The following is an 18504-nucleotide window of genomic DNA, read 5'->3' as shown; positions in this document are numbered from 1 at the left end:
TGGTGCATCATTCAAATATTCTCTAATCAGTTCGTGATCTATTCGTTCTCATGTATCAAATTCCCTCAAGTATCTTCATTCATTTTTCCAATTCTACCCGGTAATTTGTGCCTTTTCTACTCTCTTCTTCAATTCTTATGGTGGTTCGTTCAAGATTTCTCTTCCTTCTTTATCATATCAATTTATTCGTTGTTTCAATCCCACCGGTGGTTCCATCAATACCTTCCCAAGTTTGCGCTATATCTCTCTTAATCCTTTCTACGAGAATAAGTAGTATGCCAAATCCGTTGCTTGTCATCAATTTAATTGGTGAAGGATACGCATAATGTAGTTCTTATTCTTGTTTCATCCAAGCATTCTAATTTCTTCTTTTCGGAGTGGTTCATCATATCACATTCTCGGTTTGAGATGCTTTATCTTTTCTTTTCCCGGAGTTCCAAGCTCTTTCAAGTATGTCACCACGAAGATCCATCCAAATCATCGCAAGGCTTCACCTTGTGTTTTCAAATTCTCTTTCCTTCGTTATTTTTTTGTTACCGGAGTTCTTCATGGAGGCTCTACATGATGGTTCATAAAGGATTTAATTCCTTCTCGAAGTGTTCATTGAGATTCTTTTCAGAGGAGCTCAAGTTTTCTTCATTTTTCAATCCGGAGTGCAAATTGTTCTTCCTTATCTTTTGAGGTGGTAATATATCATTCTTCTTTCACAAGAATGAGGTATTTAAACCCATCACTTTCTTCCATGGAGTTATCTTGGTATAAATTTCACCTAAAGCCTTCCATTGTGAATGTTGCTCTTTGTGGTGATTATCTATGATCCAAATTTTATCCTTATCACCTTGGTGGAAGAAGCTTTCTATTCTTTTCTAGCTCTCAATCCAATCTATTGTTTTCCGTTAGTGGCAGAATTTCACCTCATAATTTTGGGATGTTTTCCATAAGCCCACAATAATCTTATCCTTTCGTTGCTGATAATTTTGAAGTGTGAAGACTATGTTCTTTCCTTTGCTTATCCATTCAACCGGACTGTTGTGTCATTCCTTCAATCTCTTTTCATCTTATCAAGTTTCCTTCTCTTTTGTACCGGAGTGTTGTCCAAATTATATTATTCTTATTCTTTCTCTATCTTGTTTCAACCGGAGTGTCGTGTCCTTCATTCAAGTTCTCTCATCTTATCAAGTTATACCTCCCTTTTCAACCGGAGTGCTGCCCGAATTTGTTCTTCCTTGTTCCTCTTTTCTAACGGAGTGTTTTCAACTTTGTTCATCTCCACTATATTCATTTCTCGAAATTGGTTAACCTCGCAAGGTTCATGGTTTCACTCGTTTGTCAAAGAAGCAACTTAGTTTTACCTCTCCTCTTCCTCTTCCGTTTTCCCTCTGGTGCCATCCTAGATCTCAGGACGAGATCCTCTCGTAGTGGTGGAGTGTTCTGACGCCCCAAGATCGGAGCTTCAGATGCCTTCCAGGGTTTCCGGGTTTCATCGTGTGATTTGTTTTGATTCGTTGCATCATGTGCATTGCATCATGTCATCATGCAACCCGTTTTAAAACTCAACTAAATAAATTGCATGGATCTTCGTTCCATTTAAACCGAGGGAATTCACATGGTGATTCTCTTTATAACATATCCTCCCGATATTAGGGAGCTATTATAAATATTTCCATTCTTTTGGAATTCACCTTAACACACTTGCATATTAAATCCCTTGGCCATTTCTTCTTCAAGTGTTGACTCTCTAACCTTGCCTTTTATTCTTTCATCATTTTTTCGGAGCTCTACCAAATTCTCAACATTTTTGGATACTCCTAAAACCTCTTCCTAGTTCAAACCCATTTGAATTAAATTCAAATGAGTTTGAATTCTTATCATTCGATCTGACTTTTCTAATTTTCTCGGACCAAGCATATTTTTGTGAGTCCAAGAAAATTAACCACATGCCCAAATTCTTCCTCTAACCTTCTCTTCTCTCTTCTCCTTTCTCTTAGTTCTCTGTTAATGTAAAGAGAAGGATATAGGAGAGAGAAGAGCCTAGCTGGGCCTCCCAGCCCAGCTGCAACTTGCCCAAACAACCAGCTCGCTGCTTCTCCTGGGCCTTACAACGTCTCGCGCCGGCCCATATAATCCTAACCCTAGGCCCGAGCGACCCTAGCACTCCCGCATCGCTCTCTCCCTCTCCCTCATCTCCACCCCGCCGCCAGAGAGACCCGCTCGATCCCCTCACCCTCCCCCCATCAAACCCTTCATCTCGCTCGTCTCCTTCTCCTTCCCTCGCGCCACCACTCACACCACACGCCTTGAGAGTCCCGCGTGCCTGATCCCCATGGTTCGCGCCTCCCTGTCGCCGTTGTCGCTCCGCGCTCCGCCTCCAATCGAGCTCTCCATCGTCGCCGGAACCGCGCCTCATCACCGTTCCTTCTTCATGGCGCTGTCGGGGCGAAGCTCTATCGCGCGTGCAGTCACGGCAAGCCCTGTGCCCAAGCTCCTCAACCCATCCCCATGCGCGCAGGCGCCTCAGCCCCGCCACCATCTCGAGCTCGCCGGCGCCTAGCTCTGCTCCGTCCGCCACTCCTTTGCATTGCTGCTGCCATCTCCGGGATCGCCAAGGCCACCGCAAAACGTCCTCTGCCACCCCCGATGCGCCCCTCTTCTTCCCTCCTGGTTCGTCTCCATTGCGCCCCGCTTCTCCTTACTGAGGCTGCCGCCGGCGTCCCAAGCTCAATCGTGCCCTGCTGCCACTGCTCTTCTCGCGTGCCGCCTAACCTGCGCTTCTGCAGCTTCGCGCGTGCTGTCGTGCCTTGCTGCTGCTTCGTCCGACCGCGGAAGACCTCCGTCGAGCTCGCCCGGCCACCTTCGCCCTCGGCGTGGCCCTGCCTCCACTAGCATCGGCCTCCTACCGGCCGTTTTCATGGGTTCGGGGAGCCCCAAGTCATGCGCGTGGCCTCGTTGGTTGTTGATGCTACGCTGTTGACTTTCTCCATCGTCTCCCTGGGCTCGTCAAACCCTGTACCCGGAGCCCAAGTCGGAAGACTCCGTGGATGTGCTTCTCACTTGTGCCATTTTGGATCATCAAGAACATTTCGGGATTCGCCAAGTACCATTACGCCCGGAGACCACGGATCCGTGAAGTTCCACTACCATCGATGTGTATCCGACAAGTTCGCGAGTACGACTACTTCCCACGATGACCTTGTACCACTACAGTCGCAAGAACGGAGACCGGCAAGTCCGAAGACCCAAGTACCATGACGCCAAGTACCCCTTCGTATCGCCAAGGTGGATCTCGAACATTGACGAGGTATCGATAAGACCATCGATGTGTACGGCTACAACATGAATGTGTACCCGACGACCCCGGAGTCCTATGTTGCGCCAAGTACCCGCTCGTTGACCCAAACATCTACAGGAAAACGTGTCCCACTACCACCGCCCGAACATCTATGAAACATGTACCACGACCATCATTGAAGACCCCGTGGACGTCAAGTTCCGTGTCGTGACCCCGAACATCTACAGACATGAACCACTACTTCCCTCGATGACCCGTGAACGACTACTTCCTCTACGAACCGATCCGCTTCTAAACGTACGCTTCGAAGGTATAACCCCGAGACGCCCGTCCGAGAATGATTGCATGTGTGTTGAATGAGATGAACCCCGCGTTTGCACCGTGTTTGAAATTGTCGCTTGCATGGTCCTCCTCGTTGCCATGCCGTCCACCCGTGGGAACTCGGCAACCGGGATCACCCCACCTTCTATCGCATGTCACGCTCCCGTCACTTTTCCTTTTGCACCGGTATCTCCGTGAGCTACCGGAACTGGAATGTTGCCGTGGCACCATTTTCCGTTGCCGTTGCCGTGGCACCCCTTTCATTTCCGCCACGATGACAAATGCTTCATAAAATGCTCTTATCAACATTTTCATAAATTTTGCATAACACTTGAACATGTCATCCGCATCATGATAACAACAATTAAAATGGTTTAAATTGTTGTTTGCCTTAAATTGCTAATGCATATGGGGATTACCGGATTTGTTGCTTGTTATATCCGGCCCCATTTAAATTGTTTAGATAGTATAGTTTTGTTATGCTTCACCTCTTTCCATGCTAAACCAACATTTAATATTGTTGAGTACCTAAGCGAGAGAGAACTAAATAAGTCACATGGTGTATCGTCAATATGCAACAGAGTTGCATATTGAGCTCCACTTAATTTGTAGAATTGTTTGTTGCACTTTGCCATGCCATGCATATTTAAACCGGACATGCATCATGCTTGGTTGTGCATCATGCCATGTTTATGTGTTGGTTGTTTATTATGTTGTTTGCTTCTTTCCGGGTTGCTTCTCGCGTTAGCTTCGGTTTCGTTCCGGAGTTTTGAGGATCCGTTCGACTACATTCGTTTGTCTTCTTCATGGACTCATTCTTCTTCCTTGCGGAATTTCAGGCAAGATGACCATACCCTCGAAATCACTTCTATCTTTGCTTGCTAGTTGCTCGCTCTATTGCTATGCCGCGATACCTACCACTTGCTATGTCATGCCTCCCATATTGCTATGTCAAGCCTCTAACCCACCTTGTCCTAGCAAACTGTTGTTTGGCTATGTTACCGCTTAGCTCAGCCCCTCTTATAGCGTTGGTAGTTGCAGGTGAAGATGGAGTTTGTTCCATGTTGGAACATGGTTATTGTTGGGATATCACAATATATCTTATTTACTTTAATGCACCTATACACTTGATATAGGGTGGAAGGCTCGGCCTTATGCCTGGTGTTTTGTTCCACTCTTGCCGCCCTAGTATCCGTCATACCGGTGTTATGTTCCTTGATTTTGCGTTCCTTACGCGGTTGGGTTATAATGGGAACCCCTTGACAGTTCGGCTTGAATAAAACTCCTCCAGCAAGGCCCAACCTTGGTTTTACATTTGCACCAACAACCTATCACCTTCCCTTGGATTCTGCAGACTCAAGGGTCATCTTTATTTTAACCCCCCCCCCCCCCCCGGCCAGTACTTGTCTAAGTGTTGGTCCGAAACAGAGCCACTTACGGCGCCACCTCGGTGAAATTTGAGGGTTGGTTTTAGCTGTACGTAGTGTTCATCCGGTGTTGCCCTGAGACCGAGATATGTGCCGCTCCTATCAGCATGTTGGCGCATCGGGCGGTCTTGCTGGTCTTGTTTTACCATTGTCGAAATGTCTTGTAACTGGGATTCCGAGTCTGATCGGGTCTTCCTAGGAGAAGGAATATCCTTCGTTGACCGTGAGAGCTTGTGATGGGCTAAGTTGGGACACCCCTGCAGGGTTTTGAACTTTCGAAAGTCGTGCCCGCGGTTATGGGCAGATGGGAATTTTTTAATATCCGGTTGTAGGGAACCTGACACTTAACTTAATTAAAATACATCAACCGCGTGTGTAGCCGTGATGGTCTCTTTCCAGCGGAGTCCGGGAAGTGAACAAGTTCTTGTGATATGCTTGAACGTAAGTAGTTTCAGGATCACTTCTTGATCACTTCTAGTTCACGACCGTGCTTTGCTTCTCTTCTCGCTCTCATTTGCGTAAGTTAGCCACCATATATGCTAGTGCTTGCTGCAACTCCACCTCACTACCTTTTCCTACCCATAAGCTTAAATAGTCTTGATCGCGAGGGTGTGAGATTGCTGAGTCCCCGTGACTCACAAATTACTTCCAAAACCAGTTGCAGGTGCCGATGATACCAGTGCAGGTGACGCAACCCAGCTCGAGTGGGAGCCCGATGAAGATCATGTTCGTTGGGTTGTTTCGTTTCCTTTCGGTCAGTAGTGGAGCCCAGTTGGGGCGATCGGGGATCTGTTGCATTAGGGGTTGTGTTTCTTTATTTGGTTCTGTACTCGGACCTTGATTGTATTCTGGATGATGTAATGCTATATTTATGTGTTGTGTGAAGTGGCGATTGTAAGCCAACTCTTTATCCCTCTCTTATTCAGTACATGGGATGTGTAAAGATTACCCCTCTTGCGACATGCCTACTATGCGGTTATGCCTCTAAGTCGTGCTCCGACACGTGGGAGATATAGCCGCATCGTGGCTGTTACAAGTTGGTAATCAGAGCCTTCCCCGACTTAGGAGCCCCCTGCTTGGTCGAATTGCTGGCGTTGTTGAGTCTAGAAAAATGTTTTGAGTCTTATAGGATTATATATATTGGAGAGTAGGATTCTTTTTACTCCTCAGTCCCTTCGTCGCTCTGGTGAGGCCTCCTGACGTACAGTTTTGACTCTTCTCTCCTCAAATTTCACGAAATGTTTTTTTAGGATCACGCGGCAATTTTGGAATCGTTCTGATGGTTTTGTGACGAGAACATTGTTCTTGGTGCCTCTTGACATTTAGGGGTTGTGGCAGTGTCCCGGGGAGTTGAGCTCCAAGGTGTTGTCGTCACAATTTTATCGTTGCAGTTCTAGAATACCTGAGTTTCGCCGACATCAAAAATCTCCTTTATGCAGTTGTTGGTGAGATAACCTCGACGCCACCCAGTACTGGGGCAGGAGTTCAGGAGTATTGCCATAACTCGTATAACGGATGCTTTTCGAAGGTTGAGGTAAATGATTTCCGAAGGTTTCTTCGTTATGTGTTGAAGGATGGATACAGCTGGATGTAGGCTTTGCTAGTTTTTGGTGAGATATTATGATTCCCCTGTATCCCCTATATTTATGTGTTGTGTGAAGTGGCGATTGTAAGCCAACTCTTTATCCCTCTCTTATTCAGTACATGGGATGTGTAAAGATTACCCCTCTTGCGACATGCCTACTATGCGGTTATGCCTCTAAGTCATGCTCCGACACATGGGAGATATAGCCGCATCGTGGGTGTTACAGAAACCCATGCCTTTTCCTCCTAAACCATCCAAGAAAAAGAATGATAAGGATTTTGAGCGCTTTGCTAAAATGATTAGACCTATCTTTTTGCGTATGCGTTTGACTGATATGCTTAAAATGAATCCTTATGCTAAGTACATGAAAGATATTGTTACTAATAAAAAAAAGATACCGGAAGCTGAAATTTCCACCATGCTTGCTAATTATACTTTTAAGGTGGAATACCTAAGAAACTAGGAGATCCAGGAGTACCAACTATACCATGCTCCATTAAAAGAAACTATGTTAAAACTGCTCTATGTGATCTTGGAGCCAGTGTTAGTGTTATGCCTCTCTCTTTATATCGTAGACTTTATTTGAATAAGTTGACACATACTGAAATATCTTTGCAAATGGCTGATAAATCAACTGCTATTCCTGTCAGTATTTGTGAGAATGTGCCTGTTGTGGTTGCAAACGTTACTATTTTAACGGACTTTGTTATTCTTGATATTCCCGAGGACGATAGTATGTCGATTATCCTTGGTAGACCCTTTTTGAATACTGCAGGGGCTGTTATTGATTGCAACAAAGGCAATGTCACTTTTCATGTTAATGGTAATGAGCATACGATACACTTTCCGAGGAAACAACCTCAAGTCCATAGTCTCAATTCTATTGGAAAAATCTCAACAATTACTATTGGAGTTTTGAATTTCCTCTTTCTACTGTCAAGAAGAAATATGATATTCTTATTGTTGGGGATGTGCATATCCCAGTTGAGGTAACCTAGTGTTATTCGAAATTTCTCCGGTTTCATGCAATTCGGAATGAGTTTGTTAACAAGACTTGATCAAACTTGTTAGTGGATTCCTTTTGATGAGCATGAGATGGATGAAGTTAGAAAGCACAACCTTTTGTACCCTCTTTTTACTTTCTGTTATTTATATTAAATAAAGTAAAAATAGTATTTTCTGACTGTTTTCTGAATTATCCTTGCAATAAAAAATATCCCGAAAATAAAAGTTCTCCAAATGCCCTGAAAATTTAATATGTTTTTTCCAAAATATTTGAGAATTATTGGCACTGAGAACACACCAGGGGGGCCCACCATGTGCCCACGAGGGTGGAGGGCGCGCCCACCCCCCTGGGCGCGCCCCCTGCCTCGTGGACCCCACATGGGTCCCCTCCACTTATTCTTGCACCCACACACTTCGTCTTCCTCCAGAAAAAATCATCCACCAGCTCAAACCCGTGTTCTAGCTCATCTTGCTGCCATTTTCGATCTCCTTGCTCAAAGCCCCATTCACAAAACTGCTTTGGGGGATTGTTGTTCGGTATGTGACTCCTCCAATGGTCCAATTAGTTTTTGTTCTAGTGCTTTATTTATTGCAAATTTTTGTTGCTTAGGTGACCATGTTCTTGAGCTTGCATGTCAAATTTATGTGGTCAAAAGTAGTTTTAATGCATGATATAGCCTCTAGGCACTTGTAGGAGTAGTTGCTATCAATTTTGTTGAGTTTGGTTCACTTTTATTTTAAGTTACTAAAAATTTCAGAAATTTTCAGAAAAAGATGAAGAGATTTTTGAGGGGCTCATCGAGCCGAAGCTCGAAGGATAAGCAAAGTGAAGAGAATAAGAAGCCCAAGTATAATCTCCCTCGTACTGCGGAGGTATGGCCGTGTGAATGGCCTTGTCATGAGTTCTTGAGAGAAGCCGGGATTTATGAAGATTTTTATTATTTCGCTGAGAATGCAGGCCTCACTGACTTCCTTCATGACCAGTGTGAACAGCATCTCTTACTCACCAATATTTTGTGCAAAATTTTCATTTCCATGCTAGAAGATTGCCACCTTTGGTAGAATTCTATTTATATGATGAGCATAAGGAGATGTCACTTTATGATTTTTGCCGGGTTTGTAGGATACCCTTTGAGGGCAGCATAGAGGAACCACATCATAATGATGTGGAGGGATTCATTGATATGATTGTTGTAGGGGAAACGAGAAAGGTTTTCGATGCAAGAATTACTAGCATACATTTTCCTGTCCTACGCTACTTCGCAATATTTGCTAGTAGATGCTTAATTGGTCACGGGAACTGTGGAAATCTTAGTGCCCCTGATATTGTCATTTTGCGCCATGCTTTGTTTCGTGATACCACTTTTAGTTTAGGCGCTATTGTTGCTAAACGGTTAAATCTGAACCATACAAAGGGTCCCGTCTTGGGAGGCATCTTCGCCTCGCGCCTTGCTGCACACTTTAACATACCTATTAGGCACTATGAGAAAGAGGAAAAGTTGTTGCCTCATGTTTTTCTAGATTATAAGAGTATGGTAGCACATGATTTTATTGTTAAGAATAAGAAAAAGCTGCTTAACTATAGACTAATATTTGATAAGAATTACTTTAAGACTATTACCTTGCCTGCTCCCTCCTTGTTCAACATATTTTCAGGCACGTACCTTGTTTTTTCAGAGGCCGTTCAGGCATACCAGAGCCTGACATCAGCTCCAGAGCCGGAGCCACTATCTGATCCCCACCGTCAGTCTGTTCATCAGTGGGATCCGGAGGAGATCGCCAACCAGTGGCAACCCGAGGACCCTCCTCAGTACACTAGAGAGGGAAGCTTTGATCCATGGCCATAGACCAACTTAGGCCAAAAGCCTAAGCTTGGGGGAGTACATATCTCTCACCCACATTACATTCATGTTCACACACTCATGCCAGTTGTCGGTGCTCATACTTTTTCATTGTATCATCCATGCTAGTTTATTTTCTGTTTTAAGCTTTCTTCTTGTGTGTTTGAAAACCCTTAAGAAAAAAAAACTTAGTTGTAGCTTCTAGCTAGTTTACTTTCCATGCCTGTAGTAGTAATAACTAAAACAAACCCCAAAAAGATTTCTTGTTCTTCTTTTTCTTGTTGGGAGCTTTCCCGTGTAAATAGTTTTGTTTCCTTTCTTTTCTTTGGGGGTCGAGAGGAGAAGAACTTGATGAAAATGTTGAGTGGCTCTCTTATGCATTATTGTTAATCTAACAAAGAGCCGGTATTACCTTGTCTTCTCCCTTGAATTGAATGCTTGCAGATTCCAGCTTAGTCCAATGCACGTGCACTATTATTATCAACATTGTTCGGTTGTGCAAGTGAAAGGCAATAATAAGATATATGATGAACTGATTGAGATGAGAGAAGCTGGTATGAACTCGACCTCTCTTGTTTTTGTAAATATGATTAGTTCATCGTTCCTGATTCAGCCTATTATGAATGAAACATGTTTGCAATGACAATTAGAGATTATAGTTTCTCATGCCATGCTTAATTTGCTAGGAGTTTATAATGGTTTACCTTGTGTGCCAACATGCTATTAAAATGGTTGTGATGTGGTATGATAGGGTGGTATCCTCCTTTGAACGATTCGAGTGGCTTGACTTGGCACATGTTCACGCATGTAGTTGAAACAAAATCAACATAGCCTCCATGATATTTATATTCATGGTGAACTATATCCTACTCATGCTTGCATTCAGTGTTGTTTAATTTTAATGCATGTTCATGACTGTTGTCGCTCTCTAGCTGGTCGCTTCCCAGTCTCTTTCTAGCCTTCACTTGTACTAAGCGGGAATACTGCTTGTGCATCCAACTCCATAAACCCCAAAAGTTATTCCACATGAGTCCACCATTCCTTCCTATATGTGGTATCTACCTGCCATTCCAAGTAAATTTGTATGTGCCAAACTCTAAACCTTCAAATTAAATTATGTTTTGTATACTCGAATAGCTCATGTATCAACTAGGGTTATCTCTATCTTCCATGCTAGCAAGGTTATTCTCAAGAGGAGTGGACTCCGCTCCTCACTCACGAGAAAATGGCTGGTCACAGGGATGCCCAGTCCCATGCTCAAATCAAATCAAAATAATTGCAAACAAAACACCCCCAGGATTGTTGTTAGTTGGAGGCACCCGTTGTTTCGAGCAAGCCATGGATTGATGCTTGTTGGTGGTGCGGGAGTATAAATTTTACCATTCTGCTTGGGAACCGCCTATAATGTGTGTAGCACGGAAGATATCGAGATCTCTCGGTTGTTATGTTGACAATGAAAGTATACCTCTCAAAATATTATTCATCTCTATTTCAAAATCGAGCTCTGGCACCTCTACAAATCTCTGCTTCCCTCTGAGAAGGGCCTATCTATTTACTTTTATGCTGAGTCATCATCCTCTTATTAAAAAGCACCAGTTGGAGTGCACCGCTGTCATTTGCATGTATTATTGTTAGTTTACATTGAATATGGCTTGACTGGATCTCCTTTACCATGAATTACAATTTCCAGACAGCCCTTGATCTTCAGGGGTGCTCTGCATTTATGTTTTGCAGTCTCAGAAAGGGCTAGCGAGATACCATCTTGTTATATCATATTATGATTGTTTTGAGAAAGTGTTGTCATCCGAGATTTACTATTATTGCTCGCTAGTTGATTATATCATTGATATGAGTAAACATGAGACCTAAATGTAATTGTGAATATGGTTAGTTCATAATCTTTTTTGAAAACTTGAATGCTGGCTTTACATATTTACAACAACAAGAGCGAACAGAGTTTGTAAAAGTTTTTCTTTATCACTTTCAGTTTATCAACTGAATTGCTTGAGGACTAGCAAAGGTTTAAGCTTGGGGGAGTTGATACGTCTCCATCGTATCTACTTTTCCAAACACTTTTCCCCTTGTTTTGGACTCTAAATTGCATGATTTGAATGGAACTAACCCGGACTGACGCGGTTTTCAGCGGAATTGCCATGGTGTTATTTTTGTGCAGAAATAAAAGTTCTTGGAATGACCTGAAAATCAACGGAGAATATTTTTGGAATTTATAAAAAATACTGGCGAAAGAATCAAGGCCAGGGGCCCACACCCTGTCCACGAGGGTGGGGGCGCGCCCCCTGCCTCGTGGTCCCACTGGTGCTCCACCGACCTCAACTCCAACTCCATATATTCACGTTCGGGGAGAAAATCGGAGAGAAGGATTCATCGCATTTTACAATACGGAGCCGCCGCCAAGCCCTAATCTCTCTCGAGTGGGCTGATTTGGAGTCCGTTCGGGGCTCCGGAGAGGGGAATCCGTCGCCATCGTCATCATCAACCTTCCTCCATCACCAATTTTATTATGCTCACCGCCGTGCGTGAGTATTTCCATCATAGGATTGATGGACGGTGATGGGTTGGATGAGATTTATCTTTTAACCGAGTTAGTTTTGTTAGGGTTTGATCCCTAGTATCCATTATGTTCTGAGATTGATGTTGCTATGACTTTGCTATGCTTAATGCTTGTCACTAGGGCCCGAGTGCCATGATTTCAGATCTGAACCTATTATGTTTTCATGAATATATGTGAGTTCTTGATCCTATCTTGCAAGTCTATAGTCACCTATTATGTGTTATGATCCGTTAACCCCGAAGTGAAAATAATCGGGATACTTACCGGTGATGACCGTAGTTTGAGGAGTTCATGTATTCACTAAGTGTTAATGATTTGGTCTGGTACTCTATTAAAAGGAGTCCTTAATATCCCTTAGTTTCCAATAGGACCCCGCTGCCACGGGAGGGTAGGACAAAAGATGTCATGCAAGTTCTTTTCCATAAGCACGTATGACTATATTTGGAATACATGCCTACATTACATTGATGAACTAGAGCTAGTTCTGTGTCACCCTATGTTATAACTATTGCATGAGGAATCGCATCCGACATAATTATCCATCACTGGTCCATTGCCTACGAGCTTTTCACATATTGTTCTTTGCTTATTTACTTTTTCTGTTGCTACTGTTATAATCACTATAAAACCAAAACTATTACTTTTGCTACCGTTACCGCTACTATCATATTACTTTGCTACTAAATACTTTGCTGCAGATATTAATTTTCCAGGTGTGGTTGAATTGACAACTCAGCTGCTAATACTTGAGAATATTCTTTGGCTCCCCTTGTGTCGAATCAATAAATTTGGGTTGAATACTCTACCCTCGAAAAATGTTGCAATCCCCTATACTTGTGGGTTATCACCCTCCCGCTGAATAGCGCCGCGAGGGCCGGCGCGGTGGAGGTTGCCGCGGCGGTCAGCAGAAGCCGCAGGGCGCCGGCCAGCCCCATTAGCAGCAGCAGTTCCAAGTGCCCCCTCCATGGACCTTCGGCTACAACCCATGGACCGGTGTTGTTCATGCCTACACCATGCCGGTTCCACGGGCTCCTGCACCGACCCTTCCCGTGCCGCGCCCGCCGGCGCACCAGGCATACTACGCGGCTCCGTAGCCGTATGGAGGATACCCACTGCCGCAGCTGAGCGGCGCCTACGGTCTCCCTGCGGCCCTGTCGCCCTCGCCGGCCCTGCCGCCGGTGCCTTGGGAGCCGGTGCTCCTCGCCGTGCTGCACACCGCGCCTACGCCGAACAACAACATTGGAGGCGGTGATTGGTACATGGACACCGGGGCTATGGCTAACATGTTTGCTGATCCTGGTAATCTTGCCTCCTTCACTCCCGTCACCACCGACCGCTGCATCATTGTTGGCGACGGTTCCACACTCCCTATCACACATGTCGAGCACACTTCTTTTCCTTCTAATTCCATGCCTATTACTGTGTTTAACATACTTGTATCACCTCATCTTATTAAGAACCTTGTTTCCGTTCGCTGTTTAACTTGTGAAAATCATGTTACTGTTGAATTTGACAAGCTTGGTTTTTGTGTCAAGGACGCTCGCACCAGGATGGTACTTCACCGATGTGACAGCCTCGACGAGCTCTATCCGGTGCATCTGCCGTCCACCTCCACCACCGCACCGGTTACTCTCTCCGCCGACGTCAATATCTGGCACGCTCGTTTGGATCATCCCAACCCCGTCACACTTCGTCATATTCTTAGGAGTTTCAGTTTCAGTTGTAATAAGATAGAGGATCACACATGTCATGCTTGCCGTGTCGGCAAACATGTTTGTCTCCCGTTTAATAACTCCAGCACCATAGCTTTGTTTCCTTTTCAGTTGATTCATAGCAATGTGTGGACCTCTCCAGTTCCTAGTAATTCGGTCTATTTATATTATCTGGTTCTCCTTGATGATTATTCTCACTATGTGTGGACGTTTCCTTTATGACAAAAGTCAGATGCACTCTCCACTTTGACGGCTTTTCACTCCTATGTCAGCACGCAGTTTGGGTGTCTCATCCTTGCTCTTCATACTGACAATGGAAAAGAGTTCGACAACCTTGCTTTCCGCACTTTTCTATCGCACCACGGCATAGTTTTTCATCTCACATGCCTGTATACTTCACAGCAGAACGGTCGAGCCGAACGCGTCCTTCGCACTCTGAACGACTGCGTTCGCACGCTCCTGTTCCATGCTAATGTGCTGTCTCGTTTCTGGCCGGACGCACTCGCTATTGCTTCACTTCTCCTTAACCTTCGTCCCTGCCGCCCACGGTGGAACTATGCCCCTCACCATCTTCTCTTCAGTACGCCCCCATCTTATGATGGCTTGCGTATTTTCGGGTACCTTTGCTATCCTAGTACTGCCGACTCCGCACCTCACAAACTCGCACCTCGTTCTGTCGCTTGCATCTTCATCGGCTACCCCTCTAACTCCACGGGATATCGGTGCTACGATCCCGCTTCCCACCATGTGTTCACTTCCTGGCACGTTTACTTTGATGAGCATGTGTTTCCGTTTCAGCAGGTACCCCCGGTTGTTCCTCCCGCCACCAGTGACGCGGGCTCCTTGACGCCCCTCCCAGGGCGCTCGCACGCCTCTCTTGGCCCGCCCCTAGCTTTGAGGCGTGCCCCCCGCATGCGGCACCTCCTACAGCCGCAGCGTTGGCGCTCCTGACGTTGGCGCCTGTGGCCCCCTCGGCGCCCCCCCCCCGGCGCCTCTGGTCGGTCCGGTCACCCGCACCCGTACGGGCGTTTTCCGCCCGATCTCGCGCTACGCCACGGATGACCATGTCCATGCGGCGCCCACCTCTGAGTCGTCGTCGTTGTCTCCTTCGTTCGAGCTGCTCTTCGTGACCCGCTCTAGATGGCTGCGATGCAAGAGGAGTTTGACGCTCTGTTGCGCAACCGGACATGGAAGCTTGTTCCCCGTCCCCGGCACGCCAACGTGATTAGCGAGAAGTGGGTCTTCAAGCACAAGCTTCGTCCTGATGGTACCCTTGATCGCTATAAAGTGCGCTGGGTCGTTCGTGGCTTCCGATAGCATGTTGGCATCGACTTCACTGACACCTTCGCTTCGGTCATCAAGCCCGGCACAATACGCATGGTTCTCCACCTTGTGGTATCCTGTGCTTGGTCGGTGCACCAGATGGACGTCTCCAACGCCTTCCTCCATGGTCACTTCGAGGAGCAGGTATTCTGCCAGCAGCTGTTGGGGAACATAGTAATTTTAAAATTTTCCTACGCACGCGCAAGATCATGGTGATGCATAGCAACGAGAGGGGAGAGTGTTGTCTACGTACCCTCGTAGACCGAAAGCGGAAGCGTTATGACAACGCGATTGATGTAGTCGTACGTCTTCACGGCCCGACCGATCAAGCATCAAAACTACGGCACCTCCGAGTTTTAGCACACGTTCAGCTCGATGACGATCCCCGGACTCCGATCCAGCAAAGTGTCGGGGAAGAGTTCCGTCAGCACGACGGCGTGGTGACGATCTTGATGTTCTACCATCGCAGGGCTTCGCCTAAGCACCGCTACAATATTATCGAGGAGTATGGTGGAAGGGGGCACCGCACACGGCTAAGAAAACGATCACGAGGATCAACTTGTGTGTCTAGAGGTGCCCCCCTGCCCCCGTATATAAAGGAGCAAGGGGGGAGGCCGTCCGGCCCTAGGGCGCGCCAAGGAGGAGTCCTCCTCCTAGTAGGAGTAGGACTCCCCTCTTTCCTACTCCTACTAGGAGGGGGAAAGGAAGGGGTAGAGGGAGAAGGAAAGGGGGGCGCGCGGCCCACCCTGGCCGCCCCTCTCTCTCTCCACTAGGGCCCATAAGGCCCATTACTTCGGGGGGTTCCGGTAACCCTCCGGCACTCCGGTTTTCTCCGAAATCACCCGGAACACTTCCGGTGTCCGAATATAGCCGTCCAATATATCGATCTTTATGTCTCGACCATTTCGAGACTCCTCGTCATGTCCGTGATCACATCCGGGACTCCGAACAAACTTCGGTACATCAAAATATATAAACTCATAATGAAACTGTCATCATAACGTTAAGCGTGCGGACCGTACGGGTTCGAGAACAATGTAGACATGACAGAGACATGTCTCCGGTCAATAACCAATAGCGGAACCTGGATGCTCATATTGGCTCCCACATATTCTACGAAGATCTTTATCGGTCAGACCGCATAACAACATACTTTGTTCCCTTTGTCATCGGTATGTTACTTGCCCGAGATTCGATCGTCGGTATCTCAATACCTAGTTCAATCTTGTTACCGGCAAGTCTCTTTACTCGTTCTGTAATACATCATCTCGCAACTAACTCATTAGTTGCAATGCTTGCAAGGCTTATGTGATGTGCATTACCGAGAGGGCCCAGAGATACCTCTCCGACAATCGGAGTGACAAATCCTAATCTCGAAATACGCCAACCCAACATATACCTTTGGAGACACCTGTAGAGCTCCTTTATAATCACCCAGTTACGTTGTGACGTTTGGTAGCACACAAAGTGTTCCTCCGGTAAATGGGAGTTGCATAATCTCATAGTCATAGGAACATGTATAAGTCATGAAGAAAGCAATAGCAACATACTAAACGATCGAGTGCTAAGCTAACGGAATGGGTCAAGTCAATCACATCATTCTCCTAATGATGTGATCCCGTTAATCTAATAACAACTCTTTGTCTATGGTTAGGAAACATAACCATCTTTGATTAACGAGCTAGTCAAGTAGAGGCATACTAGTGACACTCTGTTTGTCTATGTATTCACACATGTATTATATTTCCGGTTAATACAATTCTAGCATGAATAATAAACATTTATCATGAAATAAGGAAATAAATAATAACTTTGTTATTGCCTGTAGGGCATATTTCCTTCAGTCTCCCACTTGCACTAGAGTCAATAATCTAGTTCACATTGCTATGTGATTTAACACCAATAGTTCACATCATTATGTGACCAACACTCAGAGGGTTTACTAGAGTCAATAATCTAGTTCACATCGCTATGTGATTTAACACCAATAGTTCACATCATTATGTGACCAACACTTAAAGGGTTTACTAGAGTCAATAATCTAGTTCACATCGCTATGTGATTAACACCCAAAGAGTACTAAGGTGTGATCATGTTTTGCCTGTGAGAGAAGTTTAGTCAACGGGTCTGCCATATTCAGATCCGTATGTATTTTGCAAATTTCTATGTCAACAATTCTCTGCACGGAGCTACTCTAGCTAATTGCTCCCACTTTCAATATGCATCCAGATTGAGACTTAGAATCATCTGGATCAGTGTCAAAGTTCGCATCGATGTAACCCTTTACGACGAACCTTTTGTCACCTCCATAATCGAGAAACATATCCTTATTCCACTAAGGATAATTTTGACCGCTATCCAGTGATCTACTCCTAGATCACTATTGTACTTCCTTGCCAACATCAGTGTAGGGTATACAATAGATTTGGTATACAACATAGCATACATTATAGAACCTATGGCTGAGGCATAGGGAATGACTTTCATTCTCTTTCTATCTTCTGCTTGTGGTCGGGTTTTGAGTCTTACTCAATTTCACACCTTGTAACACAGGCAAGAACTCTTTCTTTGACTGTTCCATTTTGAACTACTTCAAAATCTTGTCAAGGTATGTACTCATTGAAAAAACTTATCAAGCGTCTTGATCTATCTCTATAGATCTTGATGCTCAATATGTAAGCAGCTTCACTGAGGTTTTCTTTGAAAAAATCCTTTCAAACACTCCTTTATGCTTTGCAGAATAATTCTACATTATTTCTGATCAACAATATGTCATTCACATATGCTTATCAGGAATGTTGTAGTGCTCCCACTCACTTTCTTGTAAATACAGGCTTCACCGCAAGTCTGTATAAAACTATATGCTTTGATCAACTTATCAAAGCGTATATTCCAACTCCGAGATGCTTGCACCAGTCCATAGATGGATCGCTGGAGCTTGCATATTTAGTTAACACCTTTAGGATCGACAAAACCTTCTAGTTGTATCGTATACAACTTCTTCTTTAATAAATCCATTAAGGAATGCAGTTTTGTTTATCCATTTGCCAGATTTCATAAAATGCGGCAATTGCTAACATGATTCGGACAGACATAAGCATCGCTACGGGTGAGAAGGTCTCATCGTAGTCAATCCCTTGAACTTTTCGAAAACCTTTTGCGACAATTCTAGCTTTGTAGATAGTAACACTACTATCAGCGCCCGTCTTCCTCTTGAAGATCCATTTATTTTCTATGGCTTGCCGATCAACGGGCAAATCCATCGAAGTCCATACTTTGTTCTCATACATGGATCATATCTCAGATTTCATGGCCTCAAACCATTTCGCGGAATCTGGGCTCATCATCGCTTCCTCATAGTTCGTAGGTTCGTCATGGTCAAGTAACATGACCTCCAGAATAGGATTACCGTACCACTCTCGTGCGGAT

The sequence above is a fragment of the Triticum urartu genome, chromosome 2A (assembly GCF_056163025.1).
Source record: "Triticum urartu cultivar PI428250 chromosome 2A, HENAU_Tu73, whole genome shotgun sequence".
Classification (NCBI taxonomy): domain Eukaryota; kingdom Viridiplantae; phylum Streptophyta; class Magnoliopsida; order Poales; family Poaceae; genus Triticum; species Triticum urartu.
Note: the sequence above shows the minus strand (reverse complement) of the source record.